The sequence below is a fragment of the Meleagris gallopavo genome, chromosome Z, assembly GCF_905368555.1.
Source record: "Meleagris gallopavo chromosome Z, MGAL_WU_HG_1.1, whole genome shotgun sequence".
NCBI lineage: Eukaryota > Metazoa > Chordata > Aves > Galliformes > Phasianidae > Meleagris > Meleagris gallopavo.
The window spans coordinates 59,025,968-59,043,525 of NC_139435.1; positions in this window are offsets into that span (position 1 = coordinate 59,025,968).

Sequence of the window (17,558 nt, forward strand, 5' to 3'; positions counted from 1 at the left end):
CAGAAAAGTTCACGTTGTCTCTCAATGTTTGCTTCTGCACATTGGCAAGAACTGCAACAACATTACTCATTTCCCAAAAGCCTTATAAAAGGAAAATGAGCACAGAGCTTCTTCATGCAGTATTACAGTTCTCTGTATTTCTTTCTCATTTGTCTGGATGTACAGCTAGTCTTTATTTTCCACTCATGGCAGGTAAGAGGTTAAAGATATTAGCTTAAAAGTTTTCAGTAAGGCTTACAGTAGTGCACTTTTTCTCTTATTCATGTGACAAAGGTAATTAATGACTATTCATTAAAATATGGTAACTATAATCATAGATGAAGTTCTACAACTGAATCACAGCAAACCTACGAAGCAGACCATGCTCAATTTCAAGACACTGATGACAATCAAAGGTGATGCTGTTGTAGTAATTGAGAAATAGAATAGTAGGCAAATATTAAGAGTTCAATTTACTAAATATGTTTCTAATTTCATGGCTCGATTAGATGTGCATACGAAGATATGTGTTTTCACACATGTAGGAAAGTAGGAATAGAGCAGCATATCTTTTAGCCACTGGGCTAGAGACATTTGTCGGCGCTCAGTCGAATTAGAGAACTCTCACAGTTTCCTGTAGCATCAGAATAGTTCTTCAAATAGTTCTCCGAATAGTTCTGCTTTATTGTGTTCAACATACATCTTATATACCATTCACTTACAAGCAAGAAATTTCTGTCCCTCTAATGAGTGAATTGGCCTAGCTTCTCCCAAACAGTGATAAAGGATGAAAGGTTTCTTAAGTGTGATAAGGTTAACAATGCATACAAACAGAACCTAGATGCAAAAAGATACCATGTGCTCCCTCTTACACTCCCAACTCCTAAGGTTTCACAGTGATAGGGTCTATCAAGGAGTCTGATAAACTCTTTGGTAACTCGCTCACAGTTCCATCTTCCCTCACAAATATTTAAAAATTCTAGGCTAGGGCTAGGTCTGGAGTTAGTTGTGGGCCAATTAGTCTGTATTCTCAGAATCTTAAGTCTTAGTAGTTCATAGACTGTTCTCATCCAATGTAGATTTTGTATATGGCCTCTGGGTTACATTACAGTACTCATACTGCCTTGGGAATGAGTTTTGTATGTGGCCTACGTGCCTGTCATCTCTGCTACTGAATTGCTTTCCATGAAGAAAACAAATTTTTTTTGTTCTGCTTTATGCTGGAGAATCAGGACCTGAGAACATGAAATTACTACTAATGTGGGGGGAATTCTCACACCTATTTTAAACTTCTGTTACACAGTTAAGGTACTGTCTGGAATACTTAGATAGACTTCAGGAATTTTCTTCATCCCTGGGAAATTTATATGTTCATGCAATCTATCAGTCAGGGCCACGGTATTACTATGAAAAAACAACAACTGCACAAAAATGCTTTGGTTTTTTTTCTCCCTTTCTTCCATAGAACAAGATCCCCAGAAGAAAATGACTGTGCTATTTTAAGCACCTTTCTACTGTATTTAGAATTTCTCTATTTTGTGGTTCTATTCTGGTTTTTATTTTCTTCTTGAATATTTCATTTCAGTGCATTGTGGTTCAGTGGATATCGGTTCATATAGGTTTATGCTTATTCACCTTGACAAAAAAGATAATTACTATTACATGAAACTTCCAGTACTTTTAACACTAACTTTGCTGAACTATCATTGATTATGAAAGAATATTCAGAAACAAGTTTCACTAAAATTGCTGGGTTTAGAAACTTATTTTCTCACCTGTACAGAATTTTTAGTTCGAAAAAATTTTATTCATTGTGTATCAAAAGTGTCTATTGATTTGATAATGTTCATAATTCTTTATATTCTATTTTATTTGAACTAGCTACTTTGTACAAGTGCTTGTGAAGCTATGAACCAATCAAAAGAAATCCAGATGCTGAGGAAAGTCAATCAAAAGAAGTGTTGATTCTGATGATTCCTCATCCTGGAAAATGATAAGTGACATCTCAGTTATGGCTTTAGTACTGGATGCATGTGACAAAAGTTATAATCAGATTCCATCTGACATGCAATGTTTTATCCGTGTGGAGTAATATGCTACCATCTCTTCTTTTTGGGACTTTGCAAAAATCTTTTTTTTAAACTTTTTTATAGGGTTATGTTTCTATGGTGTAGATCACTTAGTCAGGACACAAAAGAAATGGCATGCGACTGTCCATGATCCTCGTTCTTCTGTTGTGTTGTATTAGTAAAGTAAATAAAGAAATAAAATTGTCTGTGTTTTACCAAAGAGAAATTCCCACAAGGTGTAGAGCTGCTATAGCCACCTGCAGTACTGGACTCAACTTCAGTTCCTGCCACAGCTGTGATCTCAGCCAGTATATGCTGCTCTCAGACTGATGGCAGCCAAGGAAGGATACTTGGGAAACTGCTGCAAGCTGGCAGAATTTGAAATACCACCTGTTCTCTTTTAAATGTTGCTAATGGATGAGTGCAATTCGACCCATGATTACAAAGATAACTAGATCTCTGAGGTACTCTCTTTCTCAGAAGAATGTGGAAACAGCACAAGACTTGTTTTATATGAGTTTAGTGAATAATACTCAATACTGTAGAAGACACACGATAATATTGTGCAAAGTGTATTTGTTTGAGCTTCTTATTGAGCAGCTGAAGACAATGACCAAACTAGTAATTAATCATGGCCTTTCAGTACAATGTACTATCAGAGCAGAAGGAGAAAATGAAAAAAGACAAAAACAAAAATAAGACTTCATTGTTTCAGAAATCTATTGCAATGAACAATTTGCTAAGCTGAAGTATTAATTTCTTTCCAGTGTTCCAGTCAAGATGGTATTACAATTTTATTTTCTCATTCTCCTTTTACTTCTGATGATTTTTACCGATTACTTTTGAGAAAATGCCTTCCAGCCACCTGGTTCATACCTGTTATTAATCCTTGCTACATTTTTTATTAGGTAGAAACTAGGACTAAGAGATATGTAAAATCAGCAGCATACAAGGATTCACTGAAAATCTGCTGGTTTTTTTTTTTTTTTTTTTCAGGTTTGCAGAACGAGGAAGTGGAACTGAAACTCAAAATGACTGAACAGGTTACCAGAAAGAACTTTTGTTTTGTTACTGAATTTACATACAGTAGAGAGGAATAACTTCGAGATCCAACTGAACTTTGATATGGGCTGGCCTAGACTGTGTTGGTTGCTTTTTTTGATTCTTAAGGTAGATTTAAAAGTTAGCAATAATCTCTAGTGTAAATTTATTTATGTAATAAGGTTAATTTTTATACAACATTTAAATGGGATCTCAATAAAACTTTGCAGAGTTAGTTTTACAGACATAAGCAGCGTTGCTATGGTTCAGGTTCCTCTTTAACTATCAGCAAAATGAGACATGCAATACCCCCCTCTGAACTTCATGAGTCTAAGAGTCTAAGATATGGCATGTAAAAAGACTAGTCAGAGAGATGTGGCACTTCTAGCCCCACAGACTGTCACAAAGTATATTAAATTAATGTAACAAAATGAAGCTTAGGTATCCCACTGTGAATTGATAGCTAATCTTAAAATAAATTACTCCATAGTTCATAATTAATAAAATGAAAACATGTCAGATAATGGTAAAGATCAGCAAGAAAAACATAGTTATACCTAAAATTTCCACAGCTGTTGTACAGTATGAATCTACTGGCAATTTAAGCTGATTAGACAAGTAATCTCATAGGCAACACCTTGCAGATGCTTTATATACCTGCGTGATTTATTTTAAAGTTCTTTAACCATAAAGGTTGAACAGGACACAGATATTTTGACTTCAACTTATTTATTTAATGCAAGTGATCAATTTCAATAGATAGAGCACATGTCAATTTTGGAAGCTTTAAATAAAGTAGTAGAAGTACTGAGCTCTATCCTCAAGAAAATTGCTTAAATAATTAATCTTGATGTGAAATGTACTTGTTATATTCTTATGTTTTGATAAGAAGTCACAGCAATGACAATGCTACCTAATATTAATTCTTTTGATCCTTTGAGTTGGATCCTTTTTCAAAGTGGTTGTCAGAATGGGATTGCTGTTAATTTTTCCCTGACTGAAATCTGGAAAAAATCAGTAGGGAATTTCAGTTTGGGCTTTTTTTTTTGCATTATTTTGCTTAAATAGTATCTTAACATTATAAATTTGTAGAAATAAAAGTATGAAAAACTTGATTGTCTAACTTTTGAAAAAATGAATTGCAGAAAAAATGAAGAGAAAGATAAGCTTCATTATCACACTAGATTATGTGTTACCTTTAGCTATCAATTGGAATAAGAATTCCTCTGTATCTACTCCAGAAAGTAAGACATGTGAAGAATGAAAGAGAAGACCAAAGAGATCTTCTCAGGTAACTTATTTCACTATCAGTTAATTACTTAGATCTTCTCCTTCATCTTGAGGACTGGAGAAGTTTCGTTGAAGCATATGTGGAATTATCATTCCTCAGAGGAAGTGTTATATTCTTGTCATTACTGCTGTTTGCCAGGAAAAAAAAAGGAAGGAAATTACACACTCAATTCTATATTTTCTCTTCTGCGCAGAATATTTCCTGCACAGAACAGTGGTTAGATAGTGGGCAGTATAATATCTTGCCAAAATGTAATACTTGAATATTGTAATTTTGGCTTGTGAGAGTCTGTGGGATAAGACAAAGTCTATGAAAGGTCTTTGCTGATATATTTTATATCATGTGGTCAAACATGACTCCTCCTAGTGTACTGCATAGGATAAGAGGGGAAAGAATGCTTGTTGAGGAGTAGCAGTGCACCTTCACGATACATCCAAGAATGATATGGATTGCATATATAACATCGTGGAATTTCTTCTGGAGTTAGATAGATATGGATACAAGGAATGTGAAATAAAAGGTGTATGTCCAATAATAATACTTTTCATTAATATGCTTATGTCTTTTACAAAGAATTCAGCATCATTATTCTGTTTACCAGCTGGATATACTGAGACACACAGAAGTTCCCTCAGCAGGACAGAGGCAGAGCCAAGACTAGAATGTCTGCCATGTAGTCTATTTACTAGGTCATGTTAGATTGACTTTAGTTTGTATGACCTAGGTTTTTATGTTTTGGAGGCAAAGCAAGGCAAAGAAGACAAGGCAAAGTGAAGAAAGGAGAAGAAAGGAAAAGAAAGAAGGAGAAAAGAAAAATTCTACTATGAGTTATTGCAATGGTCCTATTTTTCAGTGTATAGTTGAAGTGTAGAATCCCTTTTACAACCTAACAATTAACAGATAAAATCTGTTACAATAATGCAATTATATCTCACTGCCAAATAAAAGATAAGCACCAGATAGTAAGTTTTATTACTACAAATAAACTACAATGCAAACATGTTCTGCTATTCACTTACAGTGAATCAATATATTAAGACAAAAAAAAATCCTTCATTTTAAAACTACTATCTTCTCTATACTTTTTGGGCCCTAAAAATATTTTTCTTGCATGGAATGTAAAATATAAACACTGTACCTCAAAAATTACACTGCACTCTTTTGCAGTTATTTTTTCTCTGCCTGACCGATCTGGTGGCCTTCAATTTTTCAGTGACACATTGGTGGACAGCGGAATGGTGACAGATGTCATCTTCCTCAACTTTTGGAAAGCCTTTGACATGGTCCCTCAACACATCCTTCTCTCTAAGAGAAGTACAGAGCGTGAGGTGTGGATTTGAAGGATGGACTGCACAGTGGATTAAGAATTGGTTGGCTGGATGCAGCCAAAGGGTTGTGATCAATGGTTCTGTGTCATAGTGGAGGCTGGTCACAAGCGGTATCCCTCAGGGGTCGGTCTTGGGATCGGTGCTCTTCAACATCTTCATCAATGACTTAGATGGTGGCATCAAGTGCACCCTCAGCAAGTTGCCAGATGACACAAAGCTGAGCAGTGCAGTCCATACATTGGAGGGAAGAGAAGCCATCCAGAGGGACCTGGACAGGCTGGAGAAGTGGGCCCATGAAAACTTAATGAGGTTCAGCAAGGCCAAGTGCAAGGTGCTGCACTTGGTATGGGGCAACCTCAGGTGTTTATACAAAATGAGAGAAGAACACCCTGCGAGCAGCCCTGTGGAGAAAGAATTCGGGGTCCTGGTGGACATGAGCCAGCAGTGTGCACTTGCAGCTTGGAAGGCCAATCGTGTTCTGGGATGCATTAAAAGAGGAGTGTCCAGCAGGGAGAGGGAGGTGATTGTCCCCCTCTACTCAACTCTTGTGAGGCTCCATCTGAAGTACTGTGTCCAGGCCTGGGGCCCCTAGGAGAAGGAGGATGTGGAGCTCTTGGAATGGATCCAGAGGAGAGTCACTAAGATGATCAGAGGGCTGGAGCACCTCTCCTATGAGAAAAGGTTGAGGGAACTGGGCTTGTTTAGCTTGGAGAAGAAAAAGCTCTGGGGAGACCTCATTGTGGCCTTGCAGTACTTGAAGGGAGCATATCAGCAAGAAGGGGGATGGCTGTTTACGAGGGTAGATAGTGATAGGACAAAGGGGAATGGTTTTGAACTGAGATGGGGGAGGTTTAGGTTAGATATTATGAAGAAGTTTTTCACACAGGATAGTCACACACTGGAACAGGTTGCCCAAGGAGGCTGTGGATGCCCCATTCCTGGAGGCATTCAAGGCCAGGCTGGATGTGGCTCTGGGCAGCCTGGTGTACTGGTTGGCAACCCTGCCCACAGGAAAATGGATGATCATTGTGGTCCTTTTCTACCCAGGCCATTCTATGATTCTATACTATGATTCAAAATAAAGTACAATTTCTCTGTCTCATTACTGTATCATGAGTTTTTATCACACATACGCTGAAGATACATTTATATAAGCATATGTAAGAAAGAAAATAGTGAAGCTGAAAGAGGTTACTTTTGTACTGTACTTATTTAACAGCTCCAAGATTTCAAATATAACCTGCAGTTAAATACTGCCTTGATGATAAACCACTCCCTCCCCTACCGCCACTGTTACAAAGAATGTTTGCCTCCAGATTTTGATCCATTATTAAAATTCAGTAAATAGAACCTGAAGGAATTATGAAGGGGCAACCTTGTAGAAAGAAATGTTACGATAAGGAGCTAGTTAAGCCAAGACTAATGTGAAATACAAGGACGGTAATATTCAGAGGACAGAAAGCAAACATATAAGATCTTGGAATTAGATGTAGGAGGATTTCTGTATTTTGAAAGCAACTGGAAACTAAAATACATGAAAGACTTTTTAAGTAAAGCATTTTTTTTGTTTTTGTTTTTATTTTATATTTCATTTTACTTATTTTTAATTTGGATGTTTACTGTTTTAGTTTTATACTCATCCTTAATCTGCTTCTTACTAATATAAAACTCCCATATCAACTTCTGCAAATCTATAGATAACTGTGTATCATCCAACGTGATGTTTTCTGTTTTTCATAATTCTGAAGCAAAGAACTTTTCTTGTTCATCTGCTCTTAAGTACACCAGTTGCCACAAGCTGCATAACAGCATTGTGTCCTACATAATGCCATTGGCTTTTAGGCTACTGAATAGTCATATAATTCGTGTGACTTCACTTACCCTAATGCTGGCTTTGACTTCAGTACCACTGATCTGAAAGCAATGCATTAACTGATGATAACCTTCGAAGATGATCTCTTCTCCCATTTGGTATTATATGTCTTTTTTTAAAAAATGAAAAATAACGTATTTTAAGTTCTATGTTTATTCTTCTCTCAACATCGTCATAAGTTACCAAATAATCTACATAGGTGGCTATGAAAATAGTGCCTTCTGTTTATTTCCATGGAAACTACAACAGATAAAAAGAGCACAATAACACTATTTAATACAGTAAATCCTCAGCTACAAAACACTATTTTTCAACATAGTCACCACATGTATCCATTCATTTTCTTTCCTTACCCCTCCCCTCCCCTCCCCTCCCCTCCCCTCCCCTCCCCTCCCCCTCCCCTCCCCTCCCTCCCCTTCCTCCTTCCCTTCCCTTCCCTTCCCTTCCCTTCCCTTCCCTTCCTCCCTTCCCTTCCCTTCCCTCCCTTCCCTTCCTCTTCCCTTCCCTTCCCTTCCCTTCTCTTCGTCTTTCTCTCTGTCTTTCTTTCTCTTTTTTTTCTTTTTCAACCATAGCAACAGATGCCTGTAGTAGTGCATGCACCTCACAGCCTGCTAAGTGAAAGATTACTACTGAGCATCAAACAACACATAAGTATTTTCAGAGCTTTAGTTTGCCTAAATAAATTTCCTCCTTACAGCTTTTCTACCTTAGAATTAATATAAACTTGTCATACATTTCAGTTCCTGCTGCTCACAGTTCCTAGGAAAAAAAAAAAAAAAACAACCTGCCCACCCTGGCTGGTGTTTTGGTTCCTCTCAGTAGAGGAGATTTGTTTGTTTGAAAGTATACTGCAGCGCTCAGTAACCTATTTGTTTTTCAATTTTGTTGAGCTGATGCAATATCATCAGCCATGTCACATAATGGTATCGGACAGAAGTAACTAGGCATGACATCTTGTAGTGATGACCCATCAGCCTGGGAAATTCTAAATGACATGCATTACTGAAAGCAGCCCTTACAATTAATCTGATTTTGAAACAAACTGCAGTGATACTATTCAGATGATTGGGGAAAAGCAAGTAAAAATTAGAAATCAGCTCTTATCCGTAAAAAAAGGTCATACTGTAAGTTTGCACACAAAGCATTTGCACCTAATCTTCTCCATATGTATGGCCAGAAAATATGCCTCCCATTTATATAGCTTTATTAATGGTCTGGAAAGGGATATGAAGAAGAAACAAAAAAAAAGCAATTTTTTGGAAAAAACTGGAAAGAGGAGAAACTGCCTTGATTTTCTGGGACCTCTGCAGAAATACAGACTATACCTTCCAAAGTTCCTCCCAGGTTCTTCTAAGTCACCTGTGAAGCATAGCTAAATATTCACCTGGTGTTCATTTAGTGATTTAACACTGCTTAAAAATGATATAAACAATGTAGCTTAGAAATGCTGTTAAGGCAAGGAAGACAAAACAGTAGCTGTATGCTGCTATCAATAAATATTCATGAATGTACTACTATTTCAAAAGGAGGTGTTTGAATTTGTGTGCAAAGTTTGTATTTTAAATGTAAAGGGAGTTCCTACTGGTAAAGCTGAAGAAAAAACAGATCTGATAATGTGCTGCTAGCTAATGCTGCACTTGTGCATATAGTAATGCTGAATAGGGCTAAGTTGTTTGAAATGTTAATGCTGGAGTGATTTATGCTTTACACAATTTGCATCCCAGTGAAGAGGACAATTTTTTGTATTATTAGTATAGGTATTATTTTGTTATGTTTTTCTGCAATTTGCCAGCAACTATTCATCCTCAGAATTAGAGTGAATGATTAAAGCAAGAGCTTCAGTGCATATCAGCACATCAGCAGCAGGTAAAAACCTGATGGATGGATGGATGGAAGAACTACAGAAATCTGTAATACAAAAACTTCTAGTGTAAGGCAGTGCAGCTGCATTTGTCTTTTATATCTGTGACAAGAAGGTGACAGATTTTTTTTTATTTTTTTTGTGTATGTGCTGTGATGGTTTTATAATTTAGTTATCAGTATTCCGCATCATAACATCATGTAAAGCACGAGGAACTAAGGAGTTAATATTCCAGTTCCGTGGACCGGTCCTCAGAAGAGAAGAACTACATACCGCAGAGGGCTTTGCATTCAAAGGGGAAGATAAGACTGGCAAGTCATGGAACTCGCAGTGTGTGGGTGTGCTCTCAAGTTGTTTTGCCTTCAATTCAAAGTATGGCCTTTGGTTTTGTACACTCTCCCTTTATTTGAGTTACTAGCCTCAATTCCAATTATATTGTATTATGTTGTGTTATCTTGCATTCCGATATCATATTTAGTAAAATTAACTTTCCTCCTTAGATCGTTGCTACTGCACTGTCTTTGATCCCAGCTCTCATCTCCCTACCTTACCCCTTTTCCCTTTCCCTTTTTTTGGGCTGGTGAGCCTGCAGGCCTGCTGCTCCCTGTCACGGACACAGATTGATTTAGATAACTCAGTGACAATGTGCAAACCATTTTTCTGCTTTAACAAGTTCTGGCTCCTCCCAGAACAATCAAATCTGTACTAGAATGATTATTAAATGACTTTTTTTTTTTTTTTTCCCATTTCTTCTGGTAAAATCTGTCTTTTATTTTCACACAATTATGAAACCAAGTTACTCTGTGAAAATTCTATAATTGAAATTGTATCTTTTTTACCATTTTTCCTAATTCCAACTGTTCTCCATGATGTTTATAAGAAAGCATTTGGTCAAACCCAAGAATGCTGAATGTACGTGATTTCAGAGATACACAAATTTATCATCTCACCAGCCTCTTCAGTCAAGATAGTATGCTACCCTGCTCATAAAATAAATGAGTGGAGGTTAAAGACCTAATCCAGGGACATTTTTACTATGTGCATCTTACTTGCACATTTTTAAGTCACTCTAGAACTGTACTTGTTGAGGACTCAAAATTCATGAGCTCTGGTAACTTTCCCAAATAACATTTTGTTTTAAATGTCTCCCCTTTCTGCTCACTATTCGTCACGATTAAATGACACTGAACTCTACCTCCTGTGGAAACTCTCAGCTGTTTTGCCATGTTTTCATATCTCTGTAGTTTATTTTTTCAACTGAGATGTTCACACTGCCCCATTAATATCAAGATCACTGATGACTCTTTTTCTTTCAAATCAAATCCTTGAGCTGTACTTTGTGAAAGTATTTCTATTTACTGCTCTGTGTGTTATTAGTAACCAATGGGTGCTATTTCTTTATAAAGCAGGTATGAGAAAGAGGAGCGTCATTCAATGCAGTGTTGCTTTTTTTTTTTTTTTTTTTTTTCAATCACTTGGAATAAGGGCAGAAGAAAAGAAAGCAAATAAAATTTCTATTGCAGGGGTCAATATGGCGGCTTCCAAACTATAATGACCTCCAGTACTTACTAGAACATTAATCTAGGTTGAGAGTTCATTGAAAAATGCAAAATGGGGCCATCAAAATGTACTGAACATGGCAAAATCTGGACATTTTAAATTCAGCAGTACTTAAATATGTTGTATAGAAAAACAAGGAGAAAGTTACTAGGGAAAAAAAAAAATAAAGGACATTCACACTCCACAATTTTCTGTAAATTGAGGTCATACTGTTTTTGCTGGCTTTTAAGTTGAAGCCTGACACCTTGCACAGGGATAATAAATATAATGGACATATCCTGTTAATTGGTACACCAGTAGGAGGCTGACCTAAATTGCTTCTTTTTGGAATAAAATTTCCAGGAGGAGAGAAAGAGACTATATTAAACCAAGCCTTTTCCAATTTATATCAGTGAAAGAAAGAAGGGTACACTTCATTACCTGTGTTATATGAGTCCACTTTTGACTTGCACTGTCTGTATAGTCTTTCTTAAAAGGCAGTTTGGGGGATATAAACATATACATTTTCAAACTCGGTCAACTTCAGTGCTCAGGGAAGCTTTTCCACGCAAGTTTGCCAAGGCAACAGCAGCTGTTTTTAGGGACTCCCATGAGTACACAGAGACAGTTGTGCCAATTTACATGCCATGTGGTGATTTTCAGATGTGGACAAATGACCTGCAAAGATAAAGCAAATCTAAATAGCATGCACCACTACTAAATATCCAGTTCTAGGTAAAGGTCTTCAGAGGTGGAAGGTAATTTCACAAAATCTTTGCACATGATTTAAAAGATCTTTGCATGATTTTCACTGAGTATCAGTGCAGCCATATAAGACTTATTTAAGTGAACAAGCTCATGGAAATAATCTTATTGGCAGTGCTTGAGGAAAGCCTGCTTATGTAAGTAAATGTTGTTATGAATTATACATGCAGCCTGACTATGTTAAAAATGCTATTGTTGACTAGATCTTCCATGCCTTTCTGTTTCCTCATTTACCTTTATCGTCTTACCTTTTATAGTGTGAAGTTCCCTGGGCAGAGACTGTCACTGTATCCTATTTTTACAAAACTCAGCTTAATAAAGCCACAACATATAATAAGAACATGCAATGCACAAGACAAAGGAATATCATGATGAAATAATAGTCTTGAGCTCACATTTTGATGCTGCACATCCATCAGGCTGCATGAGAAGCTTAGCTAATGTTTCAGAGCTTTATCTTAAAAAAAATGGAGAAAAAGAAGAAAAATCTGATAAATTGAAATAAGAAAATAAGGTGAATGCTGCCAATAAGCATTAACATAGAACACAGAGGAATCCTGATTATCTACGTAAGCTGTTTTTTCTTTGTTTCTTTTTTTGTTTTGTTTTATTTTGCACTTCAAATACTGTAAAATCATAATCTTAATCATTTTCTCATAAAATTGAATGCATTTCACTCATAAGTGCATCCTCCTTAACATAATCTGAAGCATCTCAGATTTTATTCACAGCTCATTGAGAACCAAAAAGGCCAATTATAAGCAAGAATCAAGCAAAGTAATAAAATCCCAATCTATACTGAGAGAACAGGGCTGTATATCCTGTTTTTATTACAAATATGTAAAAGCAATTTAATTTAATCACCTTGAATTACTAAGTGCTGCCAGAGAAACAGTCAGAAGAGAATGCATATTTTCTAGTTTATTCCCTGAACTGCACCACTACTGCATATTTATGATATTTTTATGCACTACTTTAGTTACTGTTATGGCAAAAGCTCTTAAAATAAAGTTTTAAAGTAGATCTCCATTGAAGTTAGAGTGATACAACACTAATACATTCCATCTGCTATTCTTCCCAAATGAGAACACATATATATTTTTTTTACAGAGTTGTAGGGGCTGAAAGGGATCTCTGAAAATCAACTAGTCCAATCTCCTGCTAAAGCAGGTTCCCTAAAGTAGGTTGAACAGGAAAGCATCCTGGGAGATGGTTGAATATCTCCAAAGAAGACTCCATTGAGTCTCTGTGTAGCCTATTCCAATGCTTTGTCTTTATCAAAATAAGTTTTCCTTCATGTCTGTATGGAAGTTCCTGTGTCCCAATTAGTGCTTATTGTCTTTTGTCCTATCAATATGCACCAACAAAAAGAGCCTGGCCCTGCCCACTTGCTTCCTATTTTTTAGATATTTATAAGCATTGGTAAGATCTCCTCCCATTGTTATCCAACCTGGCCCCTAATAGTCTTTGTGGCCCTCCGCTGGACTTTCTCAAGTAGTTCACTGTATTTTTTGAAGACCAGAACAGTACACAGTACTCCAAATGAGGCTTCAAGAGGACAGAGTAGAGGGGAATAAGAATCTTCCTTGACTTGTGGCAACGCTCTTTTTAAAGTACCCCAAGACACCACTGGCCTTCTTATAGAATTATAAACTCATTATGATTGAAAAAGGCCTCTAAGATCATCTAGTCCAACTGCTGACCCCTCCCCACCATATCCATTAAACTGTGTCCCTCAGGGCCGTATCCACATGTTTCTTGAACACTTCCAGGGACAGTGACTCCACTGCCTCCTTGGGTAGCCTGTTCCAATGCCTTACTGCTCTTTCTGAGAAGAATTTTTTCCTAAAATCAATGCAAAACTCCCCTGGAGCAACTTGAGGTCATTCATTCTAGTCCTACTGCTAGTTTACATGGAGAAGAGGTCAACGCTTATCTCACTACAACCTCCTTTCAAGTAGTTGTAGAGAGTGATAAGTTCTCCCTTGATATCCCTTGAGGCTCCTCTGCTTCGAGTGGATAAACCCAGTTCCCTCAGCCTCTCTTCTTAACACTTGTACTTGATACCCTTCACCAGCTTGCTTCTTGGCCACAAGGGCACAATGCTGGCTCACGGCCAACTTATTGTTAACAGGACACCCAGCTCCTTTCTGCAGAGTTCCTTTACAGCAGATCAGCTCTAACTTGTACTGATGCATGTAGTTGTTCCTCCACAGGACTCTGACTTTGTCCCTGGTGGGTCTCATAAGGATTCTGTCCACCCAATTCTCAGCCTGTCCAGGTACTGCTGAGTAGCAGAACTGGTGTGCTTCTGGTGTGCCAGACCTCCCAGCTTTGTATCGTCAGCAAACTTGCTGAGGATGCATTCTATCCCTTCATCCAGGCCTCTGTTGAAGCTGTTGAACAAGATGCCATCCAGAGGGACCTTGACAAACTTGAAAGGTAGGCCCATGTGAACATAATGAGGTTCAATATAGCATAGTACAAGTTTTTGCATTAAGGTCAGAGTAATCCCAGATAAGTATAAAGACTGGGAGAAGAACTCCTCCAGTGTAGCCCTGCAGAGCAGAACCTGGGGGTCCTGGTGAATGAAAAACTGAACATGAGCCAGCAGTGTGCTCTTGAAGCTTTTAAGGCCAACAGTATCTTGGGCTCCATCAGAAGAAGGGTGGCCAGCAGGGACAAGGAGGCGATTGTCCTTCTCTACTCTGCCCTTGTGAAGTCCCATTTCCAGTACAGGTCTGGGGCCCCCAGTACAAGAAAGATGTGGAGCTGTTGGAGAGGGTCCACACAAGGGCTATGAAGATGATCAGAAGTCTGGAGCACCTCCCCTATGAAGTCAGGCTGAGGGAATTGAGCTTGTTCAGCTTGGAGAAGAGAAGGCTGCAAGGAGATCTCATTGCAGCCTTTCAGTATTTGAAAGGGGATTATAAAAAGGAGGCAAATTAACTTTTTACTCAGGTAGATAGTGATAGGAAGAGGGGGAATGATTTTAAGCTCAGAGAGAAAAGGTTTAGATTGGATGTCAGGGGAAAATTCTTCACAGAGAGAGTGGTGAGGTGCTGGAACAGGCTGCTGAGAGAGGCTGTGGATGCCCCATCCCTGGAGGCGTTCAAGATCAGGTATGATGGGGCCCTGGGAGACCTGGTCTAGTACCAGATCTGGAGGTTGGTGGCCCTGCCTGTGGCAGATGGATTGGAAATTGATGATCCTTGGGGTCCCTTCCAATCCAAGCTATTCTATGATTCTATGATTCTTAGATTGGACCCAATACCAATCCCTAGGAATAAATTTAGATGCAGGAACTAAACTAAATTTTGACTGCAGTTGTCTGAGTTCTACCAGTCAGAGAGTTTTTAGTCCACCTCACTGTCCACTCATCTATCCCACACTTCCTAAGCTTAGCTATGAGAATGCTCTGGGAGGAGTATCAAAAACCTTGCTGAAGTCAAGTTAGACAACATCCACTGTTCTCTCTTCATTGACTTACCCAATCATAACATCATTTTTCGTGACTTTTCAAACTTCAAATAGATGCAAAAGATTTAGAAACAAAAAACATGCCATTTCATTCTGATTATGTACATTAAGGACACACAATGAATGCAATTTGAGATTCACTGATCATAAACTTGTCATACGGTCATGAAAACAGATACCAGACATCACAAATGCAAAATGACCCTAGCATCTTCTAACTGCATCTTCCATGCTGTTTGCTGGTAATTGGCAGTACATTCACATGTATTAAGCCTGTGCACTCTTTCCTCTGTCTAAGGAAAGTGTTTGAGGTTGGCAGGAATTACTCTCCAGTACCTAGTCACTATTCTGTTGTGAAACAAGGTATGGGATGCATCAGCAGTTCATCAGCTAAATTACACATAACAGCTTTATCCCTAGTTGTATGTCCTTCCTTGACACTGGCTTAGTTACACAGCTACATTTAAAGTACCCTTTTGTTTCGCTATTCTCTGGAAATTTAAGATTGCTGTTTTAAATGAAGAATGCCCCAGAAGTATTTTCTGTCTTTGAAAATGAAGGAAACGTTTAGGTGCGGTCACAGCCGCCGATAAGGGATTCTCATTGAGTCGGTCACCAGAGGGCAGTAGCAGCAGGACAGAGATCCTTGTGCAGCGACTGGTTCCAGTCGTGTTTTCCAAGGTTGCCTTTTTTTTTTTTTTTTTCCTTCCCGCTCAGAAGAAAACATTCCAGATTAGAACTGTGTTCAATAAATTAAATAAATACGTTCTATTATGTACTGATTCTGTCATTAATCACTGTAATAAGCCATATGCAATTTTGTGGTGATCTCTGACAGCAATCATTTTGGAAGAAGAATATCAGAGGCCTCTTTAGAAGAAAAGGGCATCAATTAAGAGGAAAATGTCATTCTCTTTCTTACCATTAATAAAAAGAAATATACTTAGATATAATTGCAATAGGCTTAAAAGGATCATTAACTTAGTTCAGGTTCCCCCAAGATGTTTTATTTCCTTTGTAGGTAAATCCATTACCTATTAAGTAAAATATTTTAATAGCTGTAGCCGTCAGTTAGATATCCTAAGTGAAAAGTACTGAACTAGCATGGTATGTAATAACAGTGTATTGACACACTGGAGAGTGGAGCTTTATCTGACCAAGTCATGGTACTGGAAGAGAAAAGCCACTGTGGAGGTCAGCATGTGGAAGAATGGTACATTAAGCAATGAGAACGTCAGCTCTCAGCATGCCATTCCTGCTTTGCCTTACCTTTCAAATTCCCTCGTACTCATATCTCATTGTGACAGTCTCTTCATATGTTTGATTGTTCTTAAAACTATGTTCTCGCTCCCCCTGTATTACATATTACTAATGCAGTTCTAAGGTATAGGGTTTTTTTTTTTTTTTTTTTTCATGCCTAAGGAACTATAGTTGGAGAATCAATACCTCAAAGCCTTGCTCTCCATGGAATTGTACATAGCAGTTATACTCCTGATTGCAGTGTGACAGCTGACTTTAAAATATTAATTGGAAGTTACACCACATTAAGGATTTGTTGACTGCTTTAATAGGTATTGTGAGACTCAGAGAAGCCTTCATTAGCCCTCTTGCCTTAATGATTCTGAAGGGATTGGTTAATGAGATACCAAAGTAAGTCATTCTAAGGAAGCAAAAATACTATCCATAGCAAGAGGATTACTTTTCTCTCATCTTTCTATTTTATTTTATTTTAACAAATGTGCCTGTTTGTAGCTTTATCTGGATTTATAGCATGGCTGGTGAGCTAAATCTTTGTTACGTGTTACAAAAATGTTTGATATTATTTCCAGACGCTTGATTAAGGAATGTACAGCCACTCAAGTTTGAACCAAATTCCCAGTAACAATACATTTCTCTTTTTAAGATCTTGTTGACAACATTCACTTTAGATCTTGCAAAATTGTGCTGCTTATTGGCTTTCCCTTCCCTGGAAGGATACAGAAAGTTAAAGGTAGAATTAGTTTTAATGTTTCTCCAGAGGAAGTCTAGCATTAAAGTAAAATCTCATGAAACAGTCTTCCCAAAAGAAGTAGTCCTCCTCTTAAGACATACATAAACAAACTTGCTTTCAGGAAGAAAAATCAGGGAAAAGAAAAAGTAAAATCAGTGTTGCAACAAGTCAAACCAGCTCCAGATGCTCTCAGGAATTTTTGGGGGCATGCAGAAATGTCATTGTGCTCATTAAACTCCTAGACAGCGCTTTTGTTTTCACAGTGAAAGCTGTGCTGACCTTGCCAGTCCATTAAACTCTAACAAGGGTCTCTCCAGGTTCATAGTTCCAATTATGACTCAG